The sequence below is a fragment of the Stegastes partitus genome, unplaced genomic scaffold, assembly GCF_000690725.1.
Source record: "Stegastes partitus isolate 25-593 unplaced genomic scaffold, Stegastes_partitus-1.0.2 Scaffold567, whole genome shotgun sequence".
Taxonomy (NCBI): domain Eukaryota; kingdom Metazoa; phylum Chordata; class Actinopteri; family Pomacentridae; genus Stegastes; species Stegastes partitus.
In genome coordinates, this window is record NW_007578298.1 from 49,703 (window position 1) to 64,650 (window position 14,948).

Consider the following 14,948-nt stretch of genomic DNA (forward strand, 5'->3'; position numbering starts at 1 on the left):
CTCCTCTGTGTGTGATATGTGTCCAATGCAATGACGAGTTCATGAGTAATTCAAACAAGAGTGGGTGTGGACACAGAGCTGTATACAGATTGTAACCACGATAACATTTGAAGTCAGTTCAACATTATTTTTGTTGCTGACGCTTCCTTGCATGGACAAGAACTTGGCATAATTTAATGGTCAAATCACACAATTTGATTTGATTTGATTTGATTTGTATTATTGTAACTTAGAAGAAAGGATGGGATTTTATACACAAAGTGTGTCAGTAGGGCTCAAAGGGTTCCATCAGTTAAACACAAACGTCTGGGTTTTTACTGCACCAGCTGAATCAGTCAATCACTATGAAATACTGCAGTTACACAAGCAATTTATGTATGACATTACGCACTGACTGGCTATTGATTGATGACATGTAAGAGGCACAATTTATGATGTGATGATGGTTATTTTTATAAGCCCAGTGCTGTGAAATACTGGTGACACGTATTCCTTGCCCTGCAATAAAACAATGCATGCTGAAATGCGCACGTTAACACAAACATCGTCTCCTATTATTCTGGACGTCATGTCCAAGCTGCCGCTGAAGATTTTAACGGTTTAGCAAATTAGACGCAATATTAACCGAAGAATATTCCCCATGTGTGAGTTAATGTTTATTAATTCTCACTCTGCCCTTGTAGGTTCTGTCATTGTTTTGTTTCTCTGCTGTCAAAATAAGTCCAGCCGCAGCTCATCAGTCATCCAGGTGGTGAGAGCTCCAAGTGGGCTCTTCATCAGACTGCCCAGCGTCCATCTTTATCACTCCTGCTGGGATTTCACACATACATTTTTCATCTACTCTCCTTCATTAAAACATACGTACATCTACAGTTTGTTTCCTTTGTTTTCACTACTGCATGTGAAGTATGGTTGTTTCAATTTTGGGATATACATTAAGTCTCCACTGTGTGATTACAAGCAAAACAAGGATGGCAAATAAAACTGGACTTACATGTTCATTGTCTTGCAGCATGATGGACCCCTGTGACCTCTTCCTGATATTTGACATTCCTCAGTGTTCATACCCTGTAAAAAAGATTAATAGAGCATCATGAATCATTTCTAAACTAGACTTTCCAGTTTGAGTAATTACTGGCTATCAGATGTCAACGTCTGCCTCCTTGCGCCTGTAAAACGGTGCGTTTGAGGGCAATTTCCTGTATCTGGTGCAATTATGCTCTCAGTCCTCATGAACTGCACCACAGGTCACTTGGAAAAGGACCAAGAGCTACGTTTGCAGGTGGTGTGGATACAGACTGATTGGCATTTTTAGCACCTGACCAAATGAAAAGAGCCAAGGGAGAGACTAATATAAACCGCTCCGAACACGCTTGGGTGAAACTGGCCTTAGACTCAAACACACACATTGTATGCGTACGCACAGAACACACATAATTGCTGACTAAATGCTCAGTTACAAACTTAAATATAAATTGCACTCCTCCCCATCGCCACATCACTTTATTTTGACCTGTGACCAATCACAGACGAACTGCAGAGAACCTGGTGAGACAACTGATGGATGTGAACTGTATCAGTTTGGGGTTTTCAGTGCGCACATTCAGAAGTGTAAAAGGCTATCTGACCGGACAAGATGATAGATGAGTGCGCTGTCTAATTGGAGCCCCCTGGTGATGTCAGCAGGAGAATGAGTTTATTTCCGCGTCATAATTGCCTCCATCTGGTCGCCTCGGTCCTGATGCTGTGGTGATGACAGAAGCAGACTCATCATCAGGGTGCTTGGTTGGGTGATTCTCTGCTAAACGGGGAGTTAAATGACCTCAGATTGCATGACGGGGGTTCTTGTTGTTGGGATGTAGCAACAGGCCTGACCTACGCATGACTCTGGACGGATTAGTGCTGGCACTGGTTGTACATCTTCAACATAAGTGTCTGCCACTGAATCTGATGAAAAGGACAAGAGGTTGAATAGTGAAAGCTAAGTGATGAGGGAGAAACGTTATTAAATGTGTAGCTGTTTTTGTTGGGCTGTTGAATAGATTTACTTAAACTTACTGCAAGATAATTTACACATATCAACATAAAACATTTTCAAGAAAGAATCATTTGTTCGATAAAGGTCTGTTTGAACTAACTAACTTTTTAGAAGTTTGGTCACCCTGCTCTATATCTGATGAGCCAGATGATTAGAGGCAATCTTATATTTGTCTCTAACGAGGTATAATACATTAAATCAACTTAAGCTTCAACGTAAATGCACACAAAAGTTCGGTGCTAGTTCTTGCATCAACCTACTGTACTTAGATAAGAGGATGACCACAAAACAAACAGATTTCATCAGTGTCATCTGTGTCACTCACTTCAGGCTTTGTGCACTAAAGTCTTGCTGGAAAATATGTTTTTTTCTCCTTAAAGTGAATTTTTTTTGTTTGTTTGTTTTAAAAAAAAAATTTAAATACAGTGACGGACATAACTATTTGATCCCCTGCATCTTTCATGATTTTGACCACATACAAAAAACGATCAGTCTATAATTTTAATACTGAGTTTATTTGAACTGTAAGAGAAAGAATATCAACAAAAAATCCAGAAAAAAACATTATCTAACAGTTGTAAAATAATTTCCAATTGTTAAAGAGAAAAAAGAACTTGTCCCACCATAAAAACATGACTTAGTACTTGTGGAGCTGTCAGACATTTCTTGTAGTTGGTCACCAGGTTTGCACACATCTCAGGAGGTATTTTAGATCAGTCCTCGTTGCAGATCATTTAGGTTCCAATGCTGTTGCTACTTCTTGAGTCACTCATTTGTTGCCTTGGCCATATGCTTTGGGTCCTGATCTTGATGGAAGACCCACCTCCGACCCATTATAAGAACTCTGCCTGAGGGAAGGATGGTATTGGTTCACGATTTCTCAGTACGTGGCTCCATTCTTTGCTCCTTCGTCTTTCGTGGTCGTCCTGTACCCTTAGCAAAGAAACAGACCCAAAGAGAGTGTTTCCACCTCTGTGCTTGACTGTGGGGATGGTGTTCTTGGGGGTCATAGTCAGCATTCTTCTTTTTCCAAACACGGTGAGTCGAACTGATGCAAAAGGGCTCAATTTTAGTCTCATCTGACCAAATCACATTCTCCCAAGCCACAACATAAAAAACAGTGACAGGTGAAGTGAATAACATTGGTCCTCTCTTTACAATGCAATGTTCAGCTGGGAAACCTTGGGGCCTGGCATTCATGTGGATGTTATTTTGACACACAACACCCAACCAAACATGTACCATGTACACTGCTTAATGGCCTCCCCCAGCAAGACAATGTTCCCCACCACAATGCAAAAACAGAACACGACAAAGAGGCCTCTTTGGTTATTATTTGCTTACATGTTAATCATCTAGCTGTAATCACTTACTTTTACTTTTTTCAGGCCCTGTTAAAGAATTGAGTTTCTGTCAGAGGAAGCCAACATATGTTAACGTATGAAATATAGCCTTAGGGTTTCAGACAAGTTTAGAAAGAATTCCATAGTTTAAACTTGTTGAACCATTCAAAACAAGCCAACAGAAAAAGGTTTTTGTTAATTGTCACACCAGAACTAAGCTGTCACTCCTGTATTTGTCTGAGTTATAGATGCTGGACAGATTCTGCCTTTCTCCCTGTTGCATGATATCAAAATGTAAAAGTTAACAAGCAAAGTGTTTGTTTAATTTTTAAAAGTCGTAAGAGTCATAGCAGTTTTTCCATGACAACTCCCCGGATCTCAATATGATCAAGCACCTGTAGGACACAACGCCACAACCCACAGGACCCAAAGGACCCAAAGGACCTACTGCCAACATTGCGGCTGGCGATGCCACAGCTGTTTTGGCAGCACAAAGTGAACCTACACAATATCAGGCAGGTGGTTTTAATGTTGTGGTGTGTCAAGTCAGAGTACGCCTGGCATGAAGTGAAACAATGACCTCATCATTCCACATACATTAGTCTGCCTGACAAAAGTTCAACGCAAAACATCTGACGGTGAGAGTGACACACGCAAACACGCACTGATCGCAGAAGTGAAGAAATTTGGCAGGAAATAATTGCCTCGTTTTCATGTCCTGGTATCTGAAATCCTATCTCTGACATCACAAAGAAGGCACCTTCTGATTTATGCTGAGTTCACAGCCTCGCTGCAGAGCATGTGTGACTGTGACACAATCAAAAGATTCCAAATCTTTCTTTTGTGAGCTCAAGTACTCACAGTGGACATAAAACTAACACTGCTGATCCCTCACACACACAATCACTCACAAAGTAAGTGCTCTGACCTCTCAGGCCTCTCACTTTACTTTGCATGACCTCCTTTCGCAGCTTTTCCTGTAGTCTATCCCTCATGTCTTTCAGTCTCTTTTTTTCTCCTCCTCATTTCACACTGCTGGATAGTCCTTCCATATGTTATAGCGCTGCAGTGTTTATGTTAAGCGTTGCTCTTGATTTGGTGTTGTTTCAACCCTCCAGGGAGGAGAAGCCTCTCCCCTCCATACTGAGGTCGATGTGAGTCATGGGAAGCGGCCTGCTAGTAAAGTGCGACAACATTCTGCATAACTCATCAGGTGTGACACCCCTCTGTTGCATTTTGTGATATAAAACATATGTGATTATGTATCGCATGTATGTCTATTTGTGTGTGAGCACATATACTCTATTCATATATTATTTTTATCTGTGTCTGTCTGTGTGAAAACAAGAGAAGAAAACACTTTTGGGGATTTGTAAGTGGTCCCATGCTATCATGATGTAATTTTGCCTCAATTACTTCATTAAACCACTTAAGCAAATGCTTACTGTCTTTAGCTTAAATATTCTTCAGTTTAAATGGTCTGCTACATGTGTGATCACTAATAATAGGGCATGCCACCAGTTTCTTTGTCTGTTTTTATTGAAATGGAGATGAGGTCTCCAGAGTCCAAATGTTGTTCATTACAAATGATTTGAGTCGACCCAGAGTGTTTAGTGCTTGTTTTTCTAAAGTCACACTTGCATCACCACACAGAAAGTATGAAAACATCAGTCATTTTGTGCTTGTCTTGTAGCCAACTATTCATCAGAGTAACATAGTACGAACAGACAGACAAGCTGTCAAATTGTCAGAATGAGCTGATAAACATCACACAGCAACACCAGCAGCCGTAAACATTCTGTTGTTTGTTTGACATCTTAAGTAGTTTATGACGTCTGCCTCCTCAAGCCGTTTTGCACAGACCAGCCCAGCACAGTCTCGTCACTAATAATGCTACCTGCTGCAAATGACGCAGCGGTATATCAGCTCAGTAGCTCTCCACCAGCAGAGAGTTGTGCATTAACATCTGCAAGTTGCAGAAATCTAATTATAGTCTATTATTGTTCATTGCAAAAATGTGCAACTACTTGGAGAATTTGTTATTCCTGCTACCGGACACACTGTCTTAGCGAGTAACATGAACAAATAGGTCACAAGAACAGAAACCAAACAAGACAGTTTGCACTAAACCATACCTAACAAAAGTAGTGAAGTAATTTTACAAAGACAAGAGTCATGAGTGAGATCCCAGGATAGATTATATTGGGTCATTAACTGCACAACGGCTAGTCTTCTGTAATACATTATTCACACACAGTAATAAGTATATGATGAATAATTAGGTTCCACTTTATTACTGTGAAAAAAAAGTAGCAATGTCCTGTTGAAATCTTCGTATACTTAGGAGTTATGAGAAGAAAAGGAAGAATTAATATACCTCATACAAAGGCTGAAATGGTTGTCATTTATGTGTTTTGTGAAGTGTTGGCCATACATGACACAAAGGTTTGAACTATCTTATAAATACAACAACTATTGTACACCTGGTCACACTGGCTTGCATTGCCAAGTCTCCTATAAACAAGTCAGACAGCCTCACCGGTGATGCAACACTAAAGCCAATAAAGCCACATGCTGACTAAAACAATTCCTGATGTTACGCTGTACAAAGAGATAAATAATTTCCAGCTGGATGAATAATGCACCTGGCTACATCGCTCTGTGCGGCGAAAGATGAAATATTTGCATGATAACCTGTTTTGAAGGGTGCACACATGTGGGCTCATTTGCAAATCTCATTGCAAATGAGACTGTAAATCTCACTGGCAATCTCATTGTTGCCATGAGATCTGTGAAGGTGAAATTCTCTGGCAAAGACCAGTTGTAAAAGTTAGTGGTACCCAGACCTCCAGACTGACATTTACCAGCACTGTGGCCAGTTTATCAAGTCACACGAATGCACGTCTGCAAGTTTTTCAGTCTGGGTCACACCTTTCTCTCTCTCTTTCTCTGCCTTCACCTCCCTTCTCCTCTCCATCACTTTCTTTCTCTCCCTTCATCACCCAGAGGGGTAAATTACTAGTCTGGAGGGGGTGAACAGACCTCCGGCTCACACGCGCCCATATATAGGCAGCAGACGTTAGGTAAACGCTAGGTAGACATTAGGTAAACTCCAAACAGGCGCTACTCAGCCAGCTGCTTTATTTGTAACACTGATACGCTCTTGTGAAGGCGCTGCAGGTTGTGTGGATGGATGTGGGAAGTGGACAGCAGGTGGACGAGAGAGCCTGGGTGTGTTTGTAGTGATGACGACTGTCAGAGTTTATATGAATCACACTATTTACTAAAATTACCATGCTGATGGCCATATTCATTTGACGAATAGCACCTTAACTTTGCTTAAAAAATTGTTGGCAATAGAACCTGTATGTCTGTGCCCAGTTTTGCAGAGGGGTGATTTCTTCTTACTCAACTGGCCAAATACACACAACATGATGTCATGTCTGCATGTCTCCACTGTAGCTACAGTACAATACAGTTTGATTGCAACAATAACAACACTATGACATTAATAATACATTTTTTTTAATGCTTGACGAGAGTAAGCAGGTGTGAGGTTCTTGGCATTCTCATTTATCTTAAAGACATTCTCTGGTAAAAAAAAAAAAAACAAACAAAAAACTCTTTTGTATTTTACCTTGTTAACACGATATGATGTTGTTATATGCTAGAAGATATATCATAAGCAAGATAAACAGTCAACGCCATCGCCAAGTGTTTCCTCCTAGAAACTGCAGTGTACTGAAGAAAGTCTCAAAAGTATGGATCCTGATGTTCAGGCTTTCTAATGTAACACACTTTAGAAACCTATTCAAGTTTTCCAACTCTTTACTCCTCTTTAGGATTGATTATGAGATCGAACATGTATGGCTGAATTATTCCAATATTACAACTTCACACTGTATAGCGTGAAGTAGTTTTACAGTGCTCATGCAGAGTCCTAAGTGAGTTGGTAAGTCTGTCTCCCAAAAATTCAATTTCTAAACAACTAAACTGCATTTTCATTTAGGGTTTGTTAGAAACCTTATTTTGTTTCGCAACAAAACATACTGTAACACCGAAAGGGAAGACAGTGAGCTAGCATAAAAGGCCTCCAGTTCGAAAGAGCCATGAAGCCCATGTAAGGAGTTGGTTTTCATTTGGCATTTAATTAAGTTTAGATACCAAAACTACATGGTTAGGTTTAAGAAAATGAGGTTTTGCTTAATATACAACCCTTTCAAACATGTTTAAAGCTTCTCTCTCATGTTCTGGGTTACCAGCGTGGCAAGTCCTGCCCCATCAAATATATCATTGGTGAAGGTAGCAAGAGCAATAAAAATAAATGGTAAAGATATATTGATTTGAAATGTATTTGTGATATGTCACAAACAAATGTAGTCCAGCAGGAAATATGTGTCCCTCAAAATGTCATTGACAATGCAGTTTAGCTGTATAAGAATTTTTGGGAGACATGCTTGGCTGGTGTACTCGAGCTGCAGTGAGCGGTGCAGGGCTCAGTGCAGCAAGAGGCAAGGACTTCAGCTTGCCTCTCTCTCCACATTTTAAGCTACACATTTTGGACGAAACATCAGTGTAAAGAGACATCTAGGTCATCTTGAGGCAGGACGGATTTTTCTAATTGGGCGGCTGTGGCTCAGGTGGTAGAGAGAGTCGGTCAATGATCGGAAGGTCGGCGGTTTGATAACACCCAGTAACCTGTGTCATGGTCGTTGTGTCCTTGGGCAAGACACTTCACATGTATGAATGGATTGTTTGAGGTGGTGGTCGGAGAGGCTGTAGGCGCAGAACGGCAGCCATGCCTCTGTCAGTCTGTCCCAGGGCAGCTGTGGCTACAATCGTAGCTACCACCACCAGAATGAATATGTGTGAATGAATAATTGACAATGTAAAGCGTCTATGAGTGCCTAGAAAAGCACTATATAAATCTGACCAATTATTATTATGAATGACAAAAATGTCTAAATACGTCACTTTGACACAGCGAGGATTTTTATAGGTTAAATCAATGACTCAGGAGGGACTTTAACTCAAGTATGTTTGTTGTCTTATTGCTACTGCGCAGATATTGTTGCTTTACTCCACATGTGGAGCACAAAACTATATGTATAAGGTCTAGACTTAGAGCAATTATTAGCACAAACCAAGATTTTGATGTAACTATGTGTGATCATTCCTGAATCACACCCATATGTTGATCACTTAGTTATTGGTACTAAAAGTCCAGAATCAAAAGAAAAACAAGAGAGTAGCAAATACAAAATGGCCTCCAACTAGCAGCTGTTTAAATTTCGAAACAGTATTTAAAGGCTTAAAAGATATTTTGGTTCCTCACTGTTTCCATCATTGTGCTGCATCATTGTGCAAACTCCTGTTATCTATGTTTTGGCTTTGTTTTGGTTATTGCTCTGTTTCTATGCTAGACTTGTCTAACTTTAAGGGTATGAATGACGGTTCGTTAGAAAGTCAACTGCTTTTTTCAAACATGACAACACTCCCATCCCTGTCTTAAAATCATGACTCAATGTCAGCGGGGTGGAATTTCATTTGACAGGATGTAGGATGATGCCGCATCCATCATAGAACTATTAAGCTCAAATTTATTGTTTCACTTGCATGCCTTTAGGTTTTTGGAACGAAAACCACATAAACACTGAAACCGCTCCACACAGGAAAAACACAGACAAAAGCTCTTAGACTTACTGACCATGCTGAATTAATATTTCTCTCTCTGTGTTTACATATGCAGGTGCGAGTGTAATTACATCACCATGAGGAACTGGCTGCAGTGGAAAGTTGCACTCAGAGTAAATAAACAGGTATGTTTTTCTCACTCTACAAACTAACTCTGAAACATCCTGATTCCTCTGACTACTTCTACTGTTTTACAGACTCTTAGGAACATATGTTACTTCTCATTTTACTGACCGTCTGAGGTATAAGATCGAGGGAATGGTTTCAGATCTCCTGCAAAGAAGTTCATCTGTCTTTTACATGTGAGCGCCAGACTAAAGATGTTACAGAAAAGAAAAGGTGGTCTATCTAAGCACTCCAAATGCAGTAAATTTAGGGTATTCATGGCAAATTTATGAACAGAAGCAAGGTAATATATGCAACAGCAACATAAGGCTTGGATTATAAATTGCGGTCAATCATAATTTTAAATGTGCTCCATGTTTACTCTAAATCTTGACCTCACACCTGTAATAAAGGCCATAAGACCAAAAAAATACATATGGCTTTCAACATGTACTTCTAATTTTCCCTTCATTCTTCGATTGTTATTACTCCAGTATTATTTCACTGCATAACTATGTAGTTCTATCAAAGCTAAACACAAAGCATACCAGGTCTGAAAACGGAGCAATAAAACTACATTTTAAGACCAATTATGGGTGCTCAGGTAGCACTGCCTCTCTCATTCTTTCTCTCAAACATACACACACGGACACTCACACACACACACACACACACACACACACACATGCACACACACACACACACACAAATGTACATATAAACTGGTGCAGAAATACAAAAATACAGTACACTCATTTACTAATTGGGGTGTTTTGGACTGAACTCAGAACCAAAGATTTCTACATGATCACATCGCAAAAACATTTGCCACATTTTAGCCTGCTTCTACTGCTTCTTCAGTCACCTGAGATCAACTATTTATCATTTTGTGCTGAGAGCGAAGTCATTGTAGAAGACAGAAAACTGTACTGCGAGTGTGTCTGATAATGAGATGACTTTTAGCACAGAAGCCCTGCTTGGTTTAACCATTTGTCCATGAGCCATTAGTTACAGCGTTCGAGTTGGACACGGTTTAGATCAGAATCAGTGTTCATCTCCTCCTCCGAGAGGTCAGTAAAAACGTCTAGTGTTGTGAAGCTACATTTTTCTGCCAAAGGATGAACATGACAGTATCTGTGAGAGGTTACAAGTGTTTCTCCCATTCTCAGTGTTTAGGTACCATTAGCTCATTTACTTCAACTGTTTCCAGGCCCATTACCTCCAGAAAAAGAAAATGTTTCAGCAATCCTGCCAGACTCAGACATCGGCCCTCAGGAGCTGGGACAGAACCAGCCAGCCCAAACATGGAGAAAAACCTAAGCAATACCACTGGTCGAAATAAAAACACTGATTGTTTCCAGGTATCCTGACTTGTGTGTCTCTGTGGCATCTGGGACTGCTGGATATAAAGTCGTGAACAAAAAGCACAAGGCTTTGTGGATAAGAGTCCAGAGGTGAATAACCAGTAAGGTGACATCTCTGACACCATCTCTTACGATGAGACCGCTCTTTCTTTTTAAGGCATAAACACCACATACTTGATCTAACACCTCACTTTTACATTTTTGCTTCATATTCTGTCTGCTCTTTTTTCTTTCCTTCCTCCCCTCTCCTGTCTCTTCTACATTTTGCTGCAATCCTTCAGTGTCTTCTCCCCTCCTACACATGTCTCACTCACTGCAGAAAACTTTATGATCTGACTTCACTCATGGATTCACCTATTTAAGGTATACATTTTTTATTTGACAGTGAGATGTGATATATGGATGTTTTCCAGACTACCTCAGCCTCCACCCTTTGTGCAGACATACGAACATATTTCACACAACAGGCTGCAGCTACAATGTTTATGTCTCCATCCATCATGTTACATGTCAGTCTGACAATGCTTACATTGTCAATATAATTTCATTTTTCGTAATGCACATTCTTTAATGCAGCATTCCATTAGTGGGTACCAAAGACTCATGATATGTGCCCTCTTGAGTCACTACAGTTGTTCTTTGACATAAACGTGACACATGACACTTCTGGCATAGTGCCCGATTCTTTTTGAGGTGTGGAGAAAAAGAAAAACACTGACTCCCAATTTTTACAATTCACAGACTCTCTCCTTCATCCTCTTTGTCTCTCGCTCTCGCTCTCTCTCTCTCTCTCTCTCTCTCTCTCTCTCCCTCTCTCTCTCTCTCACCCCCCACCCACCCTCTTCTTGGCAGTAGGGAACCAAATAAATGCAGCCCAACAGTCATTGGGGGGTTAGAACAACCCATTTGGTTTAATGAGGTGATCCTGTGTGTTTTCTCTCCTTCTCCCACACCCCCCTTTTTTTCCTTGTCTATCTTTCTGTGTGTCCCAATTACACAGTGTCCTGTTTTGCATCCTTTACCCTTTTTTTTCTGCTCTCACTCGTTTTCCCTCCTTCTTTCTAAAGGCCTTTTTGAGCCTTGATAGGCTTGCTGGGGATAAAACCTGGAGCTTGGGAGAGGAGAGGGACATTTTGGAGCAAGATGGCAAGGGGGACAGTGGCCACATACCTGCATGGAGTCCTTCTCCTGGCTCTGCTGAAACCCTCACTGCAAGGAGGTGGGTCCCCTTTACTGCATGTGTGAAGTGCTCAGCTGTGCAGCACCTGTGGATCAGGTGTCACATGAAGGTTATGTAGCAGTGTTAGCAGAATAGGGATGAGTGGACTCAGGTCATCTTTTTTTTAAGGTAGTTTACTTAATTATCTGTGAGTTCTGTGATTTGGGAGATTGTGTGAGCTGCTGCAACCGTGATTATGATGTTGATTGTAATTATAATGGGTTTTTAGGACTGTAATAGATAATATATTAATTACCTACAACTGATTTTTTCTCTAGAAAGCATACTGTAAGAAAGGTCCAAACACCTGCCAAAGAGGTGAACTACTGAGAAGTGGTTTTATAAGTGGATATGGTTATTCCACTGTCAGTTTTCATCAAGCCTCAAGAAGTTAAAAGTAAAGACTAAGAATGGAAATCAAATTATTCCCCATCTTTTGCAGTCAAGAATCTAGACATAGTTTAACTTCTGTGTGTCCAAATGTTTTCTTGAGAAGTGCCTACACCTCTCAGAGCAGAGTGCTTTTTCTCTTTATAATACACAAAACATGTCTTTTTTAAGGTTTGTTGACATTTTGCTGCTGTAACTTTCCACTTTTTTTTTTTTTTTTTTTTTTTAAATGTAAAATAAGGGTGACACACTTTAGACCAAACACAACCTAATAACATTGCTTGTTCTCTGTGACCTCACAAATCCCAGGTGTATTATTCATCTCAACTTTTCTCCTCTTGAGGCACAAGGTCTGGACAAAAACATTATACTTAAAGCTTTTAATGAGGTGCTACATCCTATTAAAGGTTTTAATTATAACCGTGTGCTCCAGACCCCATCCCTCTCCAGATGCTGTCCCATTGTCTTGTCTGTGTGAACTCTGAGTTGACTGATGTGATGAGGTTGCCCTCATGTCTTCCTTGTCCTTGTAAAGGACAGCTCCAATGGTTTAAAAGCTGCTTTAGGCTGTTGTCTAAACTGAATTGATACAAATCAAGGCAAGTCAAAGAATAATGGTATGTTCAGGCTAAAAAGCAACTGGTTAAAGTCCTTTTTAATTAAGCTGCAAATATGAAGCTACAAAGTGATGTCCCAAACTTGTTGCAAAGTGACGTACTACCAATCAAAGTTGAGCAGACCTCAACATTTTTAGCACTCCAGTGATGCAGTGAAGCTTCAATTAATCATATATTTTTATTTCAGTGTTTCCACTCTTCAATAGCGATTTGGCTACTACAATGTAGGTGGCTATGCTTGGCCATTTGGAAACTTTCGTAGTGTAAACATAACATAACATGCCATTGGTTGTTTAATTTCCTTGTTTTAGTTTTACCAAAGGGGAATAGATAGCCATCAGTATTTAGGTCTCTGTACGTCTTTGTGAGCTTAAATGAAGAGAAAACTAAAAAAAAGCACAAAACATTCATGGTGACTTTAGTTTTGGAAGTTTCATAATGCAGTCAGAAGACCTTAATTAGCAAGGAGCCACATAGGGATGCTGGAACAACTTCTATCAGGGAAAAAAGACTGAAGACACATAGCTGCGTTATACGATGACCCCGATGATGGCCACAGGCTGAAATGCACAGGTCACACTGTAAAGCTGGACTTTACACTACAAGTGCTGTGGGAGGTTTCTCCTCTAAATGAAATGAGAAACAGTGTAAAGGTGACAGATAATGAGCGGTATGAAAGGGCATACATGAACAAAGATCTCCAGCCTCAAGTAAAACAGACATGGTAGTTACAGTGGTCAGTTTTATACTCCTGGAGTATCCTGATGTGTGTTGTGACTTTTTCTGTGGTTTCCATTTAACTGTTTTATCGGAACATGATTAGTAGTCTACAGCCATACTCGCATCTCTGTGAAGCTGAGTTAATGCTTACTGTTAAGAAAATAACAAAGATATTATACTAAGATTTCGACCTGGTGATGGCTCTAAAGTTCACAAAAACCACAAATGCACCAAAGTGCATTGCAATTAATCTAGTAATTGCAGACACATTTAAAGCTAAACCAAAAATGTCAAGAGGCTGATGCCACTGGAGGAAACAATCCTCAAAGCCAGGCTAGCACAAACTACAACAGTATTATTTAAATATGGTCGTAGTAATAAAATGAGATAAACATCAGTATGTCATTACTGAGATATTACGAAAACGTAGAAAAAAAACCCTTTCCATCTCTCATGAATTCGAGAATTGTACCTGTATAATGCTTCTTTTCGATAAAGATTTCTCCAAAAACAACAAAAACTTTTTGGCAAGTCTCTGCTCTGCACAATCCAGCAGGCAGAGCTGAATGACTGAACAGTTAAGTTATTTACTGTGTTGTTAATGTGCTGTACATGGCATTACTGTGAGATCAGTAACTCACATTCTTTAGGAATCCCTACAGACTTCTTCTTTTCACATCTGGACTGTGGGATCTTAAAAAACCTTTCCTTTTATAGTTATTCGCACTCTGAGTTTCTATTTTTAGCTATTGTGATTTGTGAAATAAAACATAGGTGCAGAAAAGTGTGAGAATTATGACCAGAGAGGCATGCCTTTTGGATGAAGCGGTGTTTGTTATCAGCTACGGAGAAGCTCAGACACCAAGCACAGAGTTGATAATCGCCATACACAAGCACACATATATACACACTCTTTTTTTTTTTGTCTCTGCTTATACGGCATTTAATCCCATTTGTTAAATGTAATCCTTGTTACTTGGACAAATTAAGTGGGTTAAGAGCTGGCAAAGAGGAGAAAATTATGCCTCATTAGCTCTGACTGATGACTCATAAATTCCACAAATTCTGTCATCTGTTTGTAGGCCAAAACAACACAAACACTGTTCACTATTAAACTGTTTTGTGTATACAAATGTGTTTTTCTGCTCATTTAGAAAGAACAGTGTAAATTACTTACTTCAATTCATAACAAGTAATGTTTTATAAAATATGATGGTTGACTGAAACAGAGTTGTAGAAATGCATAGTTTTAACTTGAAAAAATTCAAAATAATACTGCAGTTGGGTTTTGCACGCAATGCAGCTCTGAACTGGTTCTGTTTGTATCAGGTGTATACATACCAGCTGGTGGTGCTGCAGGAGGAGCTGGAGCTGGTGTCGGAGCCGGTGCAGGGCCTGGAACTGGATTTGGACCAGGTGGGACTGGAACAGGTTTTGGCCCTGGAGGAGCCGGGACAG